This window comes from Zootoca vivipara, chromosome 11, assembly GCF_965207765.1.
Source record: "Zootoca vivipara chromosome 11, rZooViv2.hap1.1, whole genome shotgun sequence".
NCBI classification, from domain to species: domain Eukaryota; kingdom Metazoa; phylum Chordata; class Lepidosauria; order Squamata; family Lacertidae; genus Zootoca; species Zootoca vivipara.
Genome location: NC_142594.1, coordinates 51,221,206 through 51,240,281, shown reverse-complemented (window position 1 = coordinate 51,240,281; position 19,076 = coordinate 51,221,206). Strand labels below are relative to the sequence as shown.

Below are 19,076 nucleotides of genomic sequence, written 5' to 3'. Positions count from 1 at the left end.
ATCTCGCATAATTGGCCGAGGGAGCCGGCGTACAGCTTCCAGGTCATGTGGCCAACAGGACAAAGCTGCTACTGGTGAAGCAGAGCAGCACACGGAAACACCGTTTACCTTCCCGCTGTAGCGGTCCCTATTTATCTACTTACACTTTGACATGCTTTCGAACTGCTAGGTTGGCAGGAGCTGGGACCGAGCAACTGGAGCTCACCCCGTCACAGGGATTCGAACCGCCGACCTTCTGATCAGCAAGCCCTAGGCTCTGTGGTTTTAATCCACAGCGCCACCTGCGTCCCTATAAACATAGTCAAATTTCAAATTTGGGACAAATTGGTCATTATTTAGACCCTGCTCCTACAGATTGAAATTTTGCCTCACTACGAGTGACGAAAACATAGGAATTTGACTCATTTATTCTCAGTATGTTAAATTGTGAACTAATAAACATAATTTTTAGATTTTATGTAGAGCAATAATAGTTGCATACTATTATTTTCTGCAATATTTATTTATTTAAGATAAAACATGTTGATAATTTGCATGAAAAACCAATGGTTTTGAACAAATTATATGGAACAATTAAGCAAACGGTGTACTAAACAAGTAAACATAAACATTAAACAATAAAACACCACTCATATTATGTGTTGCATCAAAACATCACATTATACTTAATTACTTAGGTATAAATTGTACCAACCTCCAGAACTCATTGGACTCCCAACTCCCATCATCCCCTGGCAGCATGGCCCAATGGTCAGGGATGGTGGGAATTGTAGCCTGCAGGAGGTCCATCCCTGTTTTAGTTATGGGGGTCTTGCTCCATATTGGGACCCTCCAGAGATCTCCAATATCTCCCCCTTGGATGTCCAGTTCATGAGAACTGGATCATGAGATACTGGTTGTCCAACTGGTACTCTTCAGGTGGGATGGATTTGGCCACATGGCCCCTAGTTGCTGACTGCTATGGTTGAAAATTACAGGGCCACATTCCATAAGGGGCAGAGTCCCCAGTCCGCAGCAAACTGTCGCTGTCAGGAGAATACCAAAACAATGCTGGATTTCCTGTGGACCAGCACCTGCCCCCCACCTCACCGTCCTGTCCAAATAACTCTCCCGCACGGCGCAACTCTGAAGTTTGTTTGTTTTCTAAGGGTTTTGAGAGCACAGCTTGTCCTGCTTTGAAGCACTTGTGTGAATGCTGCTTCCTAACCGTTAAAACAGCTGGGACGGGGAAAATTAAAAATGGAAAGAACTTGTCGTTCCCGCACAATGTAGGAAAATTCCTTTGTGTTTCAACTCCCTCGCTTGATTTGCATTAAAAATAATCCCTTAACCGAAGAGGGGTTATGTAACTGTTGGTGTGAAGTGGCTGGTCGAGGCCGCTAGATGGCAGGCCTCCTCCTTCTCTCTTTCTTTTTCGGATGTATTCTTCCCCCTCATCCCCCCCCCCACAAACCATACACACAAACTCCGTTCCCCCTTTAATGAGGCCTCTTTGGGTTTTGAAATTTCATCTGGCTTGGTTTTGTTTCCCCACCCCACTTTGCATAGAATCTACAGCACATCCCAAAGTTTCCATGCTGGGGTGCCTCACAGTAGGAGTGCCCCTTGCAACAGAAAAAAAACACACCCATATGCATCCAAAATGGATTGCGGCAGTTCTTGGAAATTACTTCGGATGCCTCATCGCCCCCTGTTTCCACTTCTTCTTTTTTGGGAGGGTGGGGGATTCATGTGGTTTTTCACACATAGCATTGGGACCACACCAACGCCATCCATTTAAAAGCACTACGATACCACTTTAAACAGTCATGGCTTCCCCCCTGCCCCCTGAAGGATTTTGGGAACTGTAGTTTGCTAAGCGTGCTGGGAGCTGCTGTTGTTGTTGTTGTTTAGTCGTTTAGTCGTGTCCGACTCTTCGTGACCCCATGGACCAGAGCACGCCAGGCACTCCTGTCTTGCACTGCCTCCCGCAGTTTGGTCAGACTCATGTTCGTAGCTTCGAGAACACTGTCCAACCAGCTCGTCCTCTGTCGTCCCCTTCTCCTAGTGTCCTCAATCTTTCCCAACATCAGGGTCTTTTCCAGGGATTCTTCTCTTCTCATGAGGTGGCCAAAGTATTGGAGCCTCAGCTTCACGATCTTTCCTTCCAGTGAGCGCTCAGGGCTGATTTCCTTCAGAATGGATAGGTTTGATGGATAGGGAGCTGCTAGGAGACCCCTATTCTAATATGAAGTGGCCCAAAACCGCAACCCCATCTTCCAGGGCTGCATTTCCGCGTGAGACACGTAACCCATGCAAGATCACAGCAGCACCCCCCCCCCCAAAAAAATGCTTTTTTCAGTGATTTTGCACAGTGCCTGAAAAAAAGTGCAACTCGAAATTGCACAAGATTGCTGCAGCCATTTTGACGACTGTCCCTTCACAGGAAAAAAATGGGGTGTCCCGTTTTTCCAGGGGCAGGTGACGGGTTTGTTATTCCTCCTCCCAGAGCTACAATTCCCAGAGTTCCCTGCGATGAGAGATTGATTGTTTAATCATGCTGGGAATTGTAGCTCTCGATGGGGAATGGGGTCCTCTTAGCAACTCTCAGCAACATTTAATTTTATTCATCTATTGCATTTACATCCCACCTGTTTTTGTTTCTTTAAGGTGCTCAAGGCAGCATACATGGTTCTCCCTGTTCAGGCGCTCAACACTGTTACTGGATGTTGCTGGAATTTTCAGGCAATGCGGGTTTTTGAAATAGATTATTTCCTCCTTGTAGGCCAGTGATTTATACCAACCAACACAATAGGGGAAGTAAGGGAGTGGGAGGAGGCAAGGAATCGAGGGGAAGAATATGTTCTGTACTGCTTAAGGGTTCATAGAAGGAAACTCAAAACCAAAGAAGAGGGCTTGAAGGAGCTTTCGAAAAGTAGAGGTAAGACTTTTATTAAGAGGCAGAGAGCAGTGTTCGCAGTGAGAGGTCAAAGACATGGAAATTGAAGGCCTAATCGAATATGAGATGGAGCAGAGAGAAGGGAACAAGAGGGCACTTGAACGAAAAATAGAAGAGGAGTGAAAGGAAGGAGCATTCTGTCAAGCTTTCAACAAGGCCGGCTCTACCATTAGGGAGAGTGAGGATGTTGCCTTAGGCAGCAGATTCAGGGGGGTGGGGAGCAGACAGAGCTGTCCTCCAAATGGAGGATGCCGACCCATCATCACCAGGCCTGAAGTACAATTCGGTTGCCAGTCTAGTTGGCTTTTCTACGTAGGTTGGCGAAGTCACCACCTTGACTTTTGCCTCGGGCAGCAAAATGTCTTGGGCAGGCCATGGCTTTAAAAGTAAGAAAGGGGCATTTATAGTCAGTATGGCGAAGAGAAGGAAAGCAATAGACTGAAAGAAAGAACTGATTTGACCCCAGGATGCCCGCGCTCAGTTTTGAGGATGATAATTCTCCAGTTTTCCTCTGGACGTGCAGATATTCACCCTATGTGTCATTTGTTTGGTGTCAAGCGTTGCCTTTGGATATCAAATGATTTTGTGCAGGAGTCAAGGTCGGACAGTAAGCCAAGAGTGCGCAGGAGGAGTGACTATGAGAAGGAGGGTTATCTCATTGACTCTCTTTATCTTGTAAATTATTATTATTATTCTTTAGAAGGCATCTCAAGGCAGCCCTGTTTAGGGAAGCTTTTAATGTTTGATGGATTTCTGTATTTTAGAATTTCTGTTTTTTTTTGGAAGCCGCCCAGAGTGGCTGGGGGAACCCGGCCAGATGGGCGGGGTATAAATAATAAATTATTATTATTATTATTATTAGCAGTGGTTCCCAACAGGTGGTCCGGGGACCCCCAGGGGTCCGCGAGCTATGCCAGAGGGGTCCTCAAGATCCTATTAGAATAAAAAATATATTAAATATATTTCGTATGATAACAGATTTTTTTGTTTTGGCCGCTTCCTGCATGAGCAGAGTCTAGCGCAAAACTAGAATTAGATAGAGGCAGTAGTTCTGCTGTATGCCGCAAGGACTACAAGAAACTTGGAGATAAGGCAATGAAAAAGATCCTTCCATTTGCAACCACATATCGGTGTGAGCAAGCATTTTCTTCCATGTGTTTCATGAAAAACAAATATAGGAATCGGCTCGACATGCGGTCGGATTTCAGAGTGAAAGTTTCAAGTTTGGAACCTAATATTTCAGAAATAATGGACTCAAAGGACAGATTTAACTCATCTCATTAAGAACTGAAAATTAAAACTAACTGTATACTGATGGAGTACTCTGTTGTAACTGTAAAAAACGTATAAATATAAAATATAAAAAGACTCTTAATTTGGCTCTCACTTTTTAATTTTAAGATTAGGAATTAATGGGGGTCCTTGTCACAATAGCGGCTCGATGAGGGGTCCTCGAGAAAATTTTGTTGGGAACCCCTGTCTTGTAGCATACGTCAGGAGTCATTCAGCCCAGAGATGGGGGGATCCTCTAACCCTCATGGTTGCCCACCAGGGCTGTAGTTGGGTGCAGATCCTTGAGTAGTGTTCTTAGGCTTCAGCCTTGCTCCATCCACTAAGACTGGCTTCCTGTTTGAGCTGGAACACTGGGGACGATCCTCTTCCTGACTCACATGCGTTGATTCCTGGTTTGGCCACACTCAGAACAGGATGCTGGACTGGATGGGCCATTGGCCTCATCCAGTCAGCGCTCATCTTCTGCTTCTGACTCTTCCTGTTCTGATGATCGGATAATCAGATCTGACATCACTCCTGGATTTACTCTTGACCGTTGCCTGTCATCATACTTGCACTGTCTTGACTACTGCATCTCTCCAGATGTATCAGACTACAACTTCCATCAAGCCTAACCATAGGGCAGGCTGCAGAATCATAATCAAACTGTTATGCTTACACACAGCAGTGGACTATCCTGTGCTGAAATGAAGGCCTTTGCCAAGAATGGAGGGGTTGGCTCACAAACAGACTCCCCAGGCTTTTCGCCAAGGTCATTCGCCTTATGAAACAGAGGGGTGTTCAGCCTCTACCTTAAAGCTTTGAATCTCGACCAGCTGCTTTTAATGGTAAGAAGGAGCTCCTGGTGAGAAGTTCTGGACGTTTGATGAAAACTTGGTAATTTATGTTCTAATGCTTTGGCCCGCTGAAGATCAAAACTCAAATCCGTTTTCCAAATGAAATCCCGATTCGTCTTCTGCTGTGAACTAGACTCCCCCCCCCCAATGATGTCACCAGCAGCGGATCTGAACCCACATTCCTCCAACTCAGCTGCAACCTTAATGACATGAATCATAGCCCAACCAGACAACCTCTACAGTTCCAGTTGGTGGCTCTCAGTGCTCCTATACACCTGTGGTGCATTTAAGCATGATGCTGAGCAACTCTCCAACCACTTCCATGTTTGCATAGGAGCACCAAAAAGTTTCTGTGAAATCTGTGGCATGGGTGTACCCAGCGAGGGGCGGGGGGGGCAGCTGCCACCCCCCAGAAGCAAATAAAAAATTGTCGTATTTTACGGACCATAACCCGCACTTTTTCCCTCCGAAAACTGAAGGGGAAAAGTCGCTGCGGGTTATGGAAATCGGGCTGTTTCTGCCCCCTCCGTGGCTTCAGCCAGCAACAGGAACGTGGGAGGGCGGAGGAGCAGCCTGAGCTGGGGGGGGGTGGATGGGAGCTCCATCCTTCCTTCCTTCCTTCCTTCCTTCCATCCTTCCTACCCCCTCTTTCTTTCTTCCTTCCTTTCTCTCCCTCTCTCCCTCCCTCCCTTCTCTCTCTCTCTCACCCCTTCCTTCCTTCCTTCCTTCCTTCCTTCCTTCCTTCCTTCCTTCCTTCCTTCCTTCCTTCCTTCTTTCTCTTCCCTCCCTCCCTCCTTCCTTCCCTCTCTCTTCCCCTCTCTTGCCCCCCCCCAGTTTTGATCCTGGGTACGCCCCTGATCTGTGGTGTTTAGGGCATGAATAAAGTCCCTCTGGCCATTCCCCTATACAGTGGTACCTCGGTTTACAAACTTAATCTGTTCTGGAAGTCCGTTCTTAAACCAAAACCATTCTTAAACTGAGGCACGCTTTCCCTAATGAGACCTCCCACCGCCAGTGGTCTTCCACCCTTTGGACTCCGTTCTTAGACCGAGATAAAGTTCTCAAAGCAAGACACTATTTCCAATTTTGCAGAGTTTGTAAACCAAGTCGTTCTTAAACCAGACTGTTCTTATACCGAGGTACCACTGTATTTTAGTTGTCCATGTTTTTTTTTCCCTCTGGCTGAGGGTCACATGCCCTGCTAGGCGGAGCCAGAGGCCAAAAGTGTGTGGAAACAAACAGGAGTCAACCCAAATGATTAAGCGCCTGGAAACCAAGCCTTAGTAGGAGGGACAGTTGAGGAAGCTGGGTTTGTTTAGTCTGGAGAAGAGGAGACTGGGAGGTGATGTGATAGCCATTTTCAAATATCTAAAAGGGCAGTTTTTCTCCTGCTCCAGAGGGTAGAACCCAAACCAATGGCTTCAAGTTACAAGAAAGGAGATTCCGACTAAACACCACGAATAACTTCTTGATGATAAAAGCTGTTCAATCGTGGAATGGTCTCCCTCGGGAGGTGGTGGACTCTCCTTCCCTGGAGGCTTTCAAGTAGAGGTTGGATGGCCACCTGTTATGGATTATCTAGCTGAGATTGCAGGGGGTTGGAGCCTTGGACTCCCTTCCAACTCTTCAAGTCTATGACTCTATGGTTGAGCCAATGCTGGCATCTTTGTGCCCTAGGTGGTGGTGGTGGAGGAGGCGACAACACCAGCTCAGAATTCAACTGGGTATCTGGTGTGTCCTTGGTGGGCAGCTGGAGATGATGGGGGGCAGGCTCTGGAGGTGGTCTTGGACACAGGACTATTCACTGCTGGGATGGCGGCGCAGACGGGCAGAGAGACAACCCGCTGGAACCCACCCTGGGATCATCCGCTGGCAGCTCCTCAAGCTCCTCCCACCTGGCATCCTGCTCTGACCAGCACCTCGAAGGCCTCATGGCAGCCCCCCCCCCCAATCCCGTACAGCAGCTCCGGCCTGCTCACCATGTTTTGGAGCGAGGTAGTGCCATCTAAAGAAAGGGGCCCTTTTCACAAGAAGCTGCTTTCTACTGAGTCAAACCATTTAGCTTAGTATTGCCTACTCTGACTGGCAGTGACTCTCCGGGATTTTAGGTAGGGTTGTCTCCCATACCTACCTAGAGATGCTGGGGGTTGAAGCTGCAACCTTCTGCATGCAAAGCAACTGCTCTGCCCCTGAGTTATGGCAGTTCCCTCAAAAAGTATGAAGTCCAGAGTCTATAATTAACTAACTCTAGGGAGCCTGAGGTCCAACCCCAAAGGATGTCCTTGTCTTGTTGGACCTCCGGAATCCATAAACTGTGTAGTCTAGCAGCACTCCTCCGAGGGTTCAGCTCGAAGGAGCACTCTGCTCTGTAAAACTTTTACTCATTCTTGGTGTCTTTTTGGCGATGTCGGTGCACAGCCTAATAGAAAGACTGGACGGCCTCCAAGTTCTCACACATGGGAATGAATTCAAATCTGAATTCTCTTTAATCTGAAGATGTAACGCTGAAGCTCCTTTCTTTATTCCCCGCGCCCGCAGTGGATGCCTCGCAGAGCCTATTAAAACTAATTTAAAACACCTCCTAACATTAATGGGTTTTGGCTCAGGCACCTTTGAAATGGTTTTGGTCTAACTGTTGTTTTATGCCTGTACATATAACACATAATATTGTATCTTAGCTTCCTAAAAATAAGACGGTGACCAATTTCAGTACCACCTGTGAGTTATCAGGAAAGATAAGAAATGTACCAATGTAGGGAGAGACAATGGCTTGACCCCCCCCCCTAGTGCAGCCTTTGTGAACAGGTGTGTGAATCCAAATTTATTTCTATGGTTTATCTCTGTAGGCCATTGCATAAGTGTAACTCAATGGGATTTACTTCTGAGTAGACACTTTTAGGACTGTACTGAAAATACCCTTTCCGTCCCCTGTAAATGCGATCTTGTCGAGCGGCGCACGAGCCCAGAGTGTCACAACACAGTTCCGTGCTTTATCTTCTGTGCCTGCGAACTAATAATTTTGCTTTAATCTTTTTCTCTTTCCCTTTTTAAGTTCCCTTCCCTCTCCGTTATTGTCACCCGAGTGCGATCAACCATAAGTTCAAGGCTTTATTTCAGGCAAGACTGAAACCTATTTTTCTATCTCAAGGGCAGGACTCGTGGTGCAGAAGGCTTTTAACAATTCCGAGAGATGGGAAGAAAGCAGGCAGGGGAGAACAGGAGCTCTCTCTCTCTTTTTTTGCGTTGCCTCCTTTCATCTGTGTCTCTTTGCATGCGCTACGTGCTCTGGTCCTTTTAATCTAGCCGTAGTCTCTTCTGCGGACGATTTGCATGACAAGCTTTTCAATCTGGCAGTCGAGCTTTCGCATTAAAAAGAGGCACTTCCACATGGCCAAAAGTAAAAAGTAAAAAAATGCAACTTCATTTCTCCTCTGCTTACGGGTTTGGAGCAAGGGACTGCTGAGAATGAAAGTAGATCAGGATTATGGCCACACCAGCATACTCTTAGACATGGGTTCAGAGACAAGAATCATCATCTAAACCAGACACTGTGAACTGAGGCCTGCACCTTCCTCAGATACTTTTGACTGGCAATAATAAGTCCTCAAACTTCATGCCCTCCAAGTGTCCCTGTTTTCCAGGGACAGTCCTGGAGTTACAGAAGCCGTCCCAGTTTCTGATTTGATCCTGGAATGTCCCGCTTTTCCCCAGGACATCCCTATGTTCCTTGGAGAAACGTTGGAGAGGATGGAATAGGACGTCCCTATTTTCCTTGGAGAAATGTTGAAGAGGATGGAATAGGACATCCCTATTTTCCTTGAGTGCTCACTGGAAGGACAGATCCCGAAGCTGAGGCTCCAATACTTTGGCCACCTCATGAGAAGAGAAGACTCCCTGGAAGAGACCCTGATGCTGGGAAAGATTGAGGGCACAAGGAGAAGGGGACGACAGAGGACGAGATGGTTGGACAGTGTTCTCGAAGCTACGAACATGAGTCTGACCAAACTGCGGGAGGCAGTGCAAGACAGGAGTGCCTGGCGTGCTATGGTCCATGGGGTCACGAAGAGTCGGACATGACTAAACAACAACATTTTCCTTGGATAAATGTTGGAGGGGATTGAATAGGATGCCCCTATTTTCCCTGGAGAAATGTTGGAGGGGATGGAGTTATGGTGACCCCCCCGAGCCATCTAGAGGCAATCCTGTATAGGGAAGTTTTAAAAAAACGTTTAATTTTTTATTATGCTTTTATATATGTTGAAAGCCGCCCAGAATGGCTGGGGAGTGGGGCAACCCAGCAAGATATGTGGGGTATAAATTGTAAAATGGAATAGGATGTCGCTATTTTCATCAGAGAAATGGTGAAGGGTATGTCATCGCTGACCTTTGGCCACACGGTCTGGGGTTAGTAGGAATTGGGTCCAACCACACAATAGCTGCCTCCCAATCTAATTCCTCCCACTTCTGCTCCTGAATTTTCCTACGTTTCCTCTCCGTTTGTTTACGCCAAACTTGGACAACCCTCACACAAAAAAAGCACCCCAAATGCCCAGTTCATAAATCACATTGGCATTCATTTATCTCCTAGGCTACAGAGACAGCAGTAAATAATGAAATCAGGTTTCGGGGCTTGCGGAGGAAATTGAGGGAGAGAAAATTATATGAGAATACTGGGTGATGGAACTCAGAGGGACAAGGTATCTGCAGCGGGCTGTCTTGCACCTGCAAAAGAGAGAGAGAGCAGGGAATTAAGTCAAAACAAATGAAATTTAATTCAAGGGAGAACGTGAACCAAACGCAAATTTGCATTCTAGATAGTGAGTAGGGACGGATTAAGACCTTCATAGGCCCCATCCACTTAAAAGTTTTGGGTGCCCCCATATATATCCAATTCAAAATATAAACAATAAACTGTAAAATAAACTTTGTTTCTCGAAATGAAACAAAAACAAAAAAGGAAGAAAGAAGAAAAAAGTTTATTTTTGTATATTTCTACTTGAAAATGTTTTCTCCTACTTTTTCTAATTGCCAAGTCTTTGATCAGATCCTAAAAACTGAATTCACACAACACTTCTGCTTCTATACGTAGTAGAGAGGAGGCACCCAGCTTGCCTTGTTGCACACTTGTTCTCGGGATTTTTAAAATATACTTCAACTGAGAAAATGGATGCTCCGCTGAGCAATCTGTGGCCATGAATGTTCAAAATCCGGCAATGTGAAATTTCTGTGGGCTTATTTGGCTTAATAGTTAATCCAGCCCTGATAGCGAGGAGGAACTACTAGCCAAGAAGTGAAGCCGTCTCATATAAAGACCCTGGAATTTTATTTCAGAGGAGCTGCACAAATAAATGCAGGGGGGAAGTACACCCCACACAACTGTTTGAAATCTCAAGTCATGATGATGATGATGATGATGATGATAAGTTTGCAGTGCAATCTTGTGCACATTCCCTGTTTAGGAAAGCTTTTAATGTTTAATAAATTAATGTATTTTAACATTTCTGTTGGAAGCCGCCCAGAGTGGCTGGGGGAACCCAGTCAGATGGGCGGGGTATAAATAATAATTTATTATTACAGTGGAACCTCGGTTTATGAATTTTTGGTTTATGAACACTGCGGACCCATCTGGAACGGATTAATTCATTTTCCATTACTTTCAATGGGAAAGTTTGCTTCAGTTTATGAACGCTTCAGTTTATGAACAGACTTCCGGAACCAATTACACCCATGCTTCAGTTTATGAACGCTTCAGTTTAAGTACTCAGCGGACCCGTCTGGAACGGATTAATCCACTTTCCATTACTTTCAATGGGAAAGTTCGCTTCAGTTTATGAACGCTTCAGTTTAAGTACTCTGCGGACCGTCTGGAACGGATTAATCCACTTTCCATTACTTTCAATGGGAAAGTTCGCTTCAGTTTATGAACGCTTCAGTTTAAGTACTCTGCGGACCGTCTGGAACGGATTAATCCACTTTCCATTACTTTCAATGGGAAAGTTCGCTTCAGTTTATGAACGCTTCAGTTTATGAACAGACTTCCGGAACCAATTGTGTTCATAAACCGAGGTACCACTGTATTATTATTATTATTATTATTATTATTTCTCAGAAGTAAATCCCACTGTCACCAAGTTCCATGGGGATTCCTCCCAGGTAGAAACACAGCAGCCTAAGAGCCCCCGTGGCCAAACAGAGAGAGGTTTTGTGCTGGATTGGAAAGACTGGATGGCCCTTGTGGTCTCTTCCAACTCTCTATGATTCTAAGTTCAAATCCCTTTGCACCACCGAATGGTATCCCATGCAATCCATTTATCAGATTTTCACTTTTAATCCAGACACGTGCTGGGCCACTACAATAAACAGGATGCCAGAGTAGATGGACATTTGGTCTGACCCGGCACCAAGGCTCTTCTTAAGTTCTGTTCCGATGAGGTCACCTGCCCCAGGTAGCTTGCGGATCTGATGAAAGTGTCAAATACAGCGGTGCCTTGGTTCTCAAATTTAATCCGTTCCAGAAGTCCGCTCCAAAACCAAAGCGTTCCACAACCAAGGTGCGCTTTCCCATAGAAAGGAATGCAAAATGATTAATCCATTCCAGACTTTTAAAAACAACCCCTAAAACAGCAATTTAACGTGAATTTTACTATTTAACGAGACCATTGATCCAGAAAACGAAAGCAATAAACAGTGTACTGCAGTCACACAATCAATCAATCAATCAATCAGTAGCTGAACTGGGTTCCACACAGTTACACACACACAAATAGAGCCACAAAAACACAAAATAAATAGCAGAAACAGACAGACCTCAGCGTAACACTCAAAACGGAAGTGTGGCAGTCAAACCAGGGCATGTTTGGCTTCCGAAAAAAGTTCGCAAACCAGAACACTTCATTCCGGGTTTGCAGTGTTTGGGTTCCAAGTTGTTTGAGTACCAAGGCATTTGAGAACCAAGGTACCACTGTACTGTTCGTTTCCAAGAGGCCTTTTGACTTGTGAAACAACTCTGACTGTTTTCCAGCGGTGCTTTCCAATGACTGCAGGTCTTCCGCAATATTTTGACGTTGATTAACCTAAGGTGAACTTTTTATTGTTTTACTGACTGAATTGCAGTCGTTATATCCTAAGCTGCTTCAGGAAATAAAGTCGCTGTGGGTTGTAAATGGGATGGTAAAGCAATATTTGTCTATAACTGAGCATTGCACTTTATTGTTCTTAAGATTTTTTCCCTCCTTATAAAAATATTTTCGCTTTTCAAGGTTTTTGTTTTGCAGATTGAATTAATGTTGAACATTCTAAATCATGGAATGATTTGCTTATCAGCTTTTTAATAATATGGCTGATCTAACTCATAACTCTCTCTCTCTCTGGTTCAATTTTTCTGTTCATATCAACTTATATAATTTTTCTGCTGGGGGTTTTAAAGAATGGGACGAATGAAATAAGTTTATGTCACGTTTTGTTAGTGGAGACACTTGATACAGGTAGGTAGTTAGGTAGGTAGATAATAGATACAAACCAACCTTTCCCAAACTGGCACCCTTCATGTTTTGTACTACAATTCCCTCGCCAGCGCAACCACATCACCTGTGGCTGGTTGGAATTTGCTTTTATTTGTTTGATTCAGTTTATTTATGAAACACTTCCCACAAAACATCTCTGAAAGATTTCGCAGCAGAAGCGCCAACAGTAAAAACAATGAAAAACAATTCCATATGTAAAGGAAAATACACATACACACACACACACACACACACACACACACACACACACACACACCAAAAACAATATATATATATATATCTCCCTCCCCCCCTCTCTCTATATATATAACAAAAACACACTCTTATGTGAAAGCTGTTTCCAGTCCAATACAGAGACTTAACGATCTACACTTAAAAGGTTGTTTGGGTGGGAAGGAAGTCTTCAATAGGCAAGGGAGACGTAAAAAGGGTAAAGACAAAGGCAGGGCCGTCTTACCCATAGGTGCTAGGAGTGCAGGGCACCTGGGCGCCGGGCTCTCAGGGGGGCCAGGCCAAGAGTCTAGGGCTTGAGAGTTGAGTCCGGGGACGAACCCACCCGTCGGTCGGAGCGCCGCAGTGGACTCTTCTGATGCGGGGGGCTCTGCACCGTGAGTTTGGGGGCGACCGAGCCAGCGAGATGCTGAGGCGGCCAGCTGGCTCCACCCTCCTGCATGCCTGGGACTGGGCAACCTGGAGGGGGGGCCACCGGGCGGATCTTTGCCCCCTGGCACCACATATGCTTAAGACAGCCCTGGGTAAAGGACCCCTGGACGGTCAAGTCCAGTCAAAGGCAACTATGGGATTGCGGCGCTCATTTTGCTTTCAGGCCGAGGGAGCCTGCGTTTGTCCGCAGACAGCTTTCCTGGTCATGTGGCCAGCATGACTAAACCACTTCTGGTACAACGGGGCACTGTGACGGAAGCCAGAGTGCATGGAAACGGTGTTTACCTTCCCAACACAGTGGTACCTATTTATCTACTTGCACTGGCATGTTTGCGAACTGCTAGGTTGGCAGGAGCTGGGACAGAGCAGTGGGGGCTCACCCCATCACAGGGATTTGACCCATCGACCTTCTGATGGGCAAGCCCAAGAGGCTCAGTGGTTTAGACCACAGTGCCACCTGTGTCCCTGCAAGGGAGAGGAAACAGAGATGGCGCCTGTCTGTTACATAATGAGGGCGGGACTTCCAAGGGCTGGGGCCACCACACTAAAGGCCCAACTCCTATAAAGCATGGAATGGTCCTCTGGATAAGATGATGTCAGCATGAAAGCACTGCAGAGCACAGTGATGGGTTGGGTATATATGGAGTGAGAGGTTATCCTGGTCCCGAGCTGCTTAGGGCTTTGTACACCAGAACCAACACCCTTGGGAACCAACTGCATACCCTCCAACATTTCTCTGATGAAAATAAGAGTGTCCTATTCTATAATAATAATAATAATAATAATAATAATAATAATAATAATACCCCACCCATTAGACTGGGTTTCCCCAGCCACTCTGGGTGGCTTCCAACATATATTAAAATATATTAAAACATTAACCAGGGGGGGGGGAATTCCCTCTACAGGGCTGCCTTCGGATGTCTTCTAAAGGTTGTACAGTATAGTTACTTATCTCCTTGGCTCGGAGGTTGCAGAACTCCATACCCTCCAACATTTCTCTGATGAAAATAGGGATGTCCCAAGGAAGAGCGGGACATTCCGGGATCAAATCAGAAACTTGGGCAGCTTCTGTAAATCTGGGACTTTTCCTGGGAAATCGTGACACTTGGAGGGTCTGCAGGTGGCAGCCTGTGGATTTTTTTCCAGCCGTGGTGTAACATGGTGGTGATTGTCTGCCCTGTTGACCAGTTGAGCTTCTGCATTTTGCACTAGCTATATCTTCCCACTCCTCAATAAGGAGTGCATTGCGGGTACCTAGCCTGGAGTTGTAAGCTGGAGGGCAACAGGTTGGCAAAGGAGAGGTAAAATAAGTCAGCAGGGGGTTCGGACTGAAATAAACTATGGGTCCCCTTCCAAAATTGTGTCCAGTTCTGGGCACCGCAGTTCAAGAAGGATACTGACAAGCTGGAACGTGTCCAGAAGAGGGCAACCAAAATGGTCAAAGGCCTGGAAATGATGCCTTATGAGGAACGTCTTAGGGAGCTGGGTAGGTTTAGCCTGGAGAAGAGAAGGTTAAGGGGTGATATGATAGTCATGTTCAAATATATAAAAGGATGTCATATAGAGGAGAGAGAAAGATTGTTTTCTGCTGCTCCAGAGAAGCGGACACGGAGCAGTGGATTCAAACTACAAGAAAGAAGATTCCACCTAAACATTAGGAAGAACTTCCTGACAGTAAGAGCTGTTCGGCAGTGGAATTTGCTACCAAGGAGTGTGGTGGAGTCTCCTTCTTTGGACGTCTTTAAGCAGAGGCTTGACAGGCATATGTCAAGAATGCTTTGATGGTGTTTCCTGCTCGGCATGGGGTTGGACTGGATGGCCCTTGTGGTCTCTTCCAACTCTATGATTCTATGAAAATGGCAATCCTGTATCTGTGAGAGTGGAATGTATAAGGGGAGGCTTGCCCGGCCAATTCCTTTGTTAAGGTGATGACTCTGGTTGGCTAGAGAAGTAGCACGATTTAGCATATCCAAAGAAGTTTCCCTGTGTGATAGAAACAAGTGTGTGGACCTTTCTCCCACCTGCCCAGGCTCACCAACTCCCCCAGTTTGTGAGCATGACAACTATGACCCACTACATGAAGGAGTTTCTCCACCACCACCACCCCCCATCATTTTGCCCAGAAGCTGAGACATAGCTGCCAAGTTTTCACTTTTCTCACGAGGAAGCCTATTCAGCATAAGGGAAAATCCCTGTAAAAAAGGGATAACTTGGCAGCTATGAGCTGAGATCCAGCTCCAAGGGCCTTCTGGTGGTTCCCTCATTGCAAGAAGCGAAGTTACAGGGAACCATGCAGAAGGCCTTCTTTGTGGTGGCGCCTGCCCTGTTGAATGCTCTCCCACCAGATGTCAAGGAAATAAACAGTTATATGACTTTTAGAAGACATCCGAAGGCAGCCCTGTATAGGGAAGTTTTTAATGCTTGATGTCTTGCTGTTTTCAATTTGCTGGAAGCCAACCAGAGCAGCAGGGGTAACCCCGTCAGATGGGCGACCAATGAATAATAAATTATCATTCGTAGTTTTATTCTAGGTTTCCATTTTTCGCTTCCATCATAAGAAGGGAGAGGGATGAAATTCAATTCCGTTTGCATGTAAAGGTGGGCCTACCTAACTCGCCCTTTCTGAAACAATACGGAAACCGCAATGCAGCCATCTTTTGAAATTCACATTTCTCTGAATTTTGCAGTGCAGTTCTCCAGCAAAGTAAAAGGACCTATACTGGGGGGGGGGGGTGTGTGGATGTTAAAGTGTGCATAAAATTGCCTGACTCCATGAAAATAAGACCCCAAAATGCATGGCATGGCATAAATCTACAATGTGGATGTGGAACCGTAGGGAACCGAACTTAAGCCTGGCAAACTCCGAAAGCGGGAGAACCCAAAACGGATCGATTCATTTTTCCTTGCCTCCTAAATGCAAAGGAGCGTTTTGTTGTTCGGAGAGTATGGTAACTTGAACGGCCTAAAAATACGAGGCTGATCTCATGACCGAGGGTGGCCTGCATTCCTCACCTCTGACATAACCCACTGGGAGCGTTCTTGCAGAAAAACACAAACAAGATGTCCTCGCTGCTGGCTGGCTGGCTCAATGTGCTTACGCTCAAAACCCTCGATGAGGCCCCCAGATGTTGGAGCTAGTTGAGTGCTCAGCCCAGCTCAGCTCTTCCCCTCCCCAGCTACAACCAAACCACACGGCCGGCCGCAGTAACAGGACGCTTCTCGGCTCCGGACGGGTGGCAGCAGAACCCTTCGTATGCCCCAAAATGTGCACTCCACCCATGCCAGCCGCTTGGCCCTTTCCGCTCACCCAGCCTAGATGTACCGTAATTCCTGGGCATGTTGAAAGGGAGGGGAGGGAAATAAACCCAGCGTCTTAAGGAACAACCATCGGTTTGTTTTGAATCATCTCAGAGAGCAGAGGGGGAGGGAAGTAAGAGCTAGGCATGCAGGCACACACCGGTTGACAGAAGGTCCCTCCCAAATGCTTGTACTGTAGGTGTTTTATTCTCACCAGGCTGAGGCTGTATTTTCATTAAAGGCAATCTCAGTTCAGCAAAGCCTTAACATGCGCCGTAACGGCTGGACCATTCTCACATAGACTGGACACCCAGTGCGATGAATCCAGCGTCGTTTCAGCTGACCCGGGCTAAGGCAGCTTCCCATGGGGGCCGGAAATGTATCCGCCCATCGCAAAATGACATTCCGTACACAAACGCACGCAACAGTCTCTGAGCTGCTGTCCGATGGGTCGTTGCATACAAGCCCCTTGGAAAACTTGTGGCGTTAATGGGTGGAATATCTCTCGTGAATTCTCTGCTGGTTTCTGCAGGAAGCTCTCACTTCCTGGTGACATCATCATCACCATTATTATATTTATATTTATATCCCACCCACCTGACTGGGTTACCCCAACCACTCTGGGTGGCTTCCAACAAATTTAAACACAATACGACATCAAACATTAAAAACTTCCCTGAACAGGGCTGCCTTTGGGTGTCTTCTAAAAATCAGGTGGTTGTTTATTTCTGATGGGAGGGCATTTTAAAACTTTAAAAATAGCCCCTCATAGTGTGACGGGAAATGATCTGGGCAGACAATGCGAAGGTTTGTTCTATCCTTTTGGTATCAACATGTCTCTTCCTTGTCATCTTCCTTTTCCAGACCCTCATTCTATTCCCCTTCTCATTTGGTTCCCCTTCCCATACGGCTCTTTTCCTTTCAGTAGCCATTGAGTCCTCATTCCCTCCCAGCTTTAAAGTATTATTCTAAAGCAGTGGTTCTGAGATTGTGGACCATCGGTAGTCTACACGTTTTATTCAGCTCGTCTGTGCAGCGTTTCTGTGGATTTGTGGTTGAAGGCAGGAGATGGAACATCCATCGAATCGAATATTGATATTGATTTTTAATAGTATTGTTCTCGCTTCGTTTATTTCTTATATTGCGTTTTATTGCACAGTAAGCCTGCAACTTATGCGCATTTACGTTGTGCTCATTCAGCTTTACGCGCATGGCAAAAATATAAAAAGGAGCAGAAAGCAGGCAGGGTTCTGGCAAAGATGACTTTGGCAATCCCCCGGCCATCGCACCCAATGTGCTTTGACTATACGCAGTATTGACGTTAGGTTTAAAATACTATGGAATTCAAATTCTGTTGTGACAAAATACCATTCAATATCATACAGCATCCAGCACAGCACATTACAATTGCCGCCACGGGCAGAAATCTAATCAAGTGGTCCACCAAGGCAGTCATCAATTTTCAAGTGGTCCACAAGGGGACATTTGGGGAAGTGACGCTCTAAATATTTTTGTACTCATGCACAGCTCTGGCTCGCCTTGAGTCTGCTGATGCCTCCCTCCCATGCATAGGTGGTGTGAGTTGGCTTCCATTCGCTGGAGCATGTGAAGACTTGATTTGAGATGATGATAAGCTGGAACACCTTCAAGATTAATTCATGTTTTTCACAGGCGACAGATTGTTTCAGGCACCTCCGAGCATCCTTTCCACATCGACTCATCTGCGGAGACTCTCAGTATATGTGGAGCCCTGGTCAAAACCCATCTCTCGCATGAACTGCAGATGGTTTAAGTTCCCCTTCATCCCTCGGACAAAGATAGCCGTTGTCTGTTCAAACCCTTTCCAGGATAACTGAGTTACTCATGCGGGATATTATTATTTTTCCTTCACCTGAAGCCCTAGTCCAGGTGCAACGAACCTTTGTAATCTGAGGCCCACATTCCCTAAATGTTGTTGGTTGTCAACCTACTGGGAGCCACATTCCCATCGTAGCAGCAGGGACTTGCAGGGCTGTCGGGCGTCAGAGGATCTAAGCCCCACAGTAAGTTGCTAGGAACGGATAAGACAAGGAAAGTTCTTACCGATGCTTTGTATTCAATATTCACAGAGAGAGGCTTGGGAATGCAGTCTCTTGGAATACTGGCGTTGCCCCAAGTGACTCTCCACCCCCCTTCCTCTCTCCCATTATGTGTCATCACTATGGGTGCTGAAATGTGCCCTCTGCTTCTGAGCTCCCTGCTCTCCTACTTTCAAGGCCCACCAGGTTCTGGAGGGGGGGGGTCTGGAATGCTTTCTAGAGACACTGTGTCCATCAGCTGTTGTCCTCCTGGTGGTTCCTCCTCTTCCATTATTTCCCAGCTTTCCCCCTCTTCTGCCTCTGAGCTGTGCTCTCCTTCAAACCCCTGTTGTAATTCTGAACTGTCTTCTTCTCTGGAAGGGCCAGGCTGGGGAGGAGGTCTCTACCATCCCTCCTCTGCCCAGTCCCTGACGAGGACGCTGACGAGTGTGCACTGAGGAAAGGG

General features: G+C 46.2%; 1 long non-coding RNA gene across 1 annotated transcript in view; it reads left to right on the top strand.

Annotated features, from left to right (window-relative positions):
- Nucleotides 1–2,662: 2,662 nt before the first annotated feature.
- Nucleotides 2,663–19,076, top strand: part of LOC148684312 (uncharacterized) — a 32,521-nt gene continuing 16,107 nt past the window's right edge. Inside the window, exon 1 of the long non-coding RNA XR_015946308.1 lies at nt 2,663–2,920. This is a non-coding gene — a long non-coding RNA (uncharacterized LOC148684312). The remainder of the gene's footprint in view (nt 2,921–19,076) is intronic.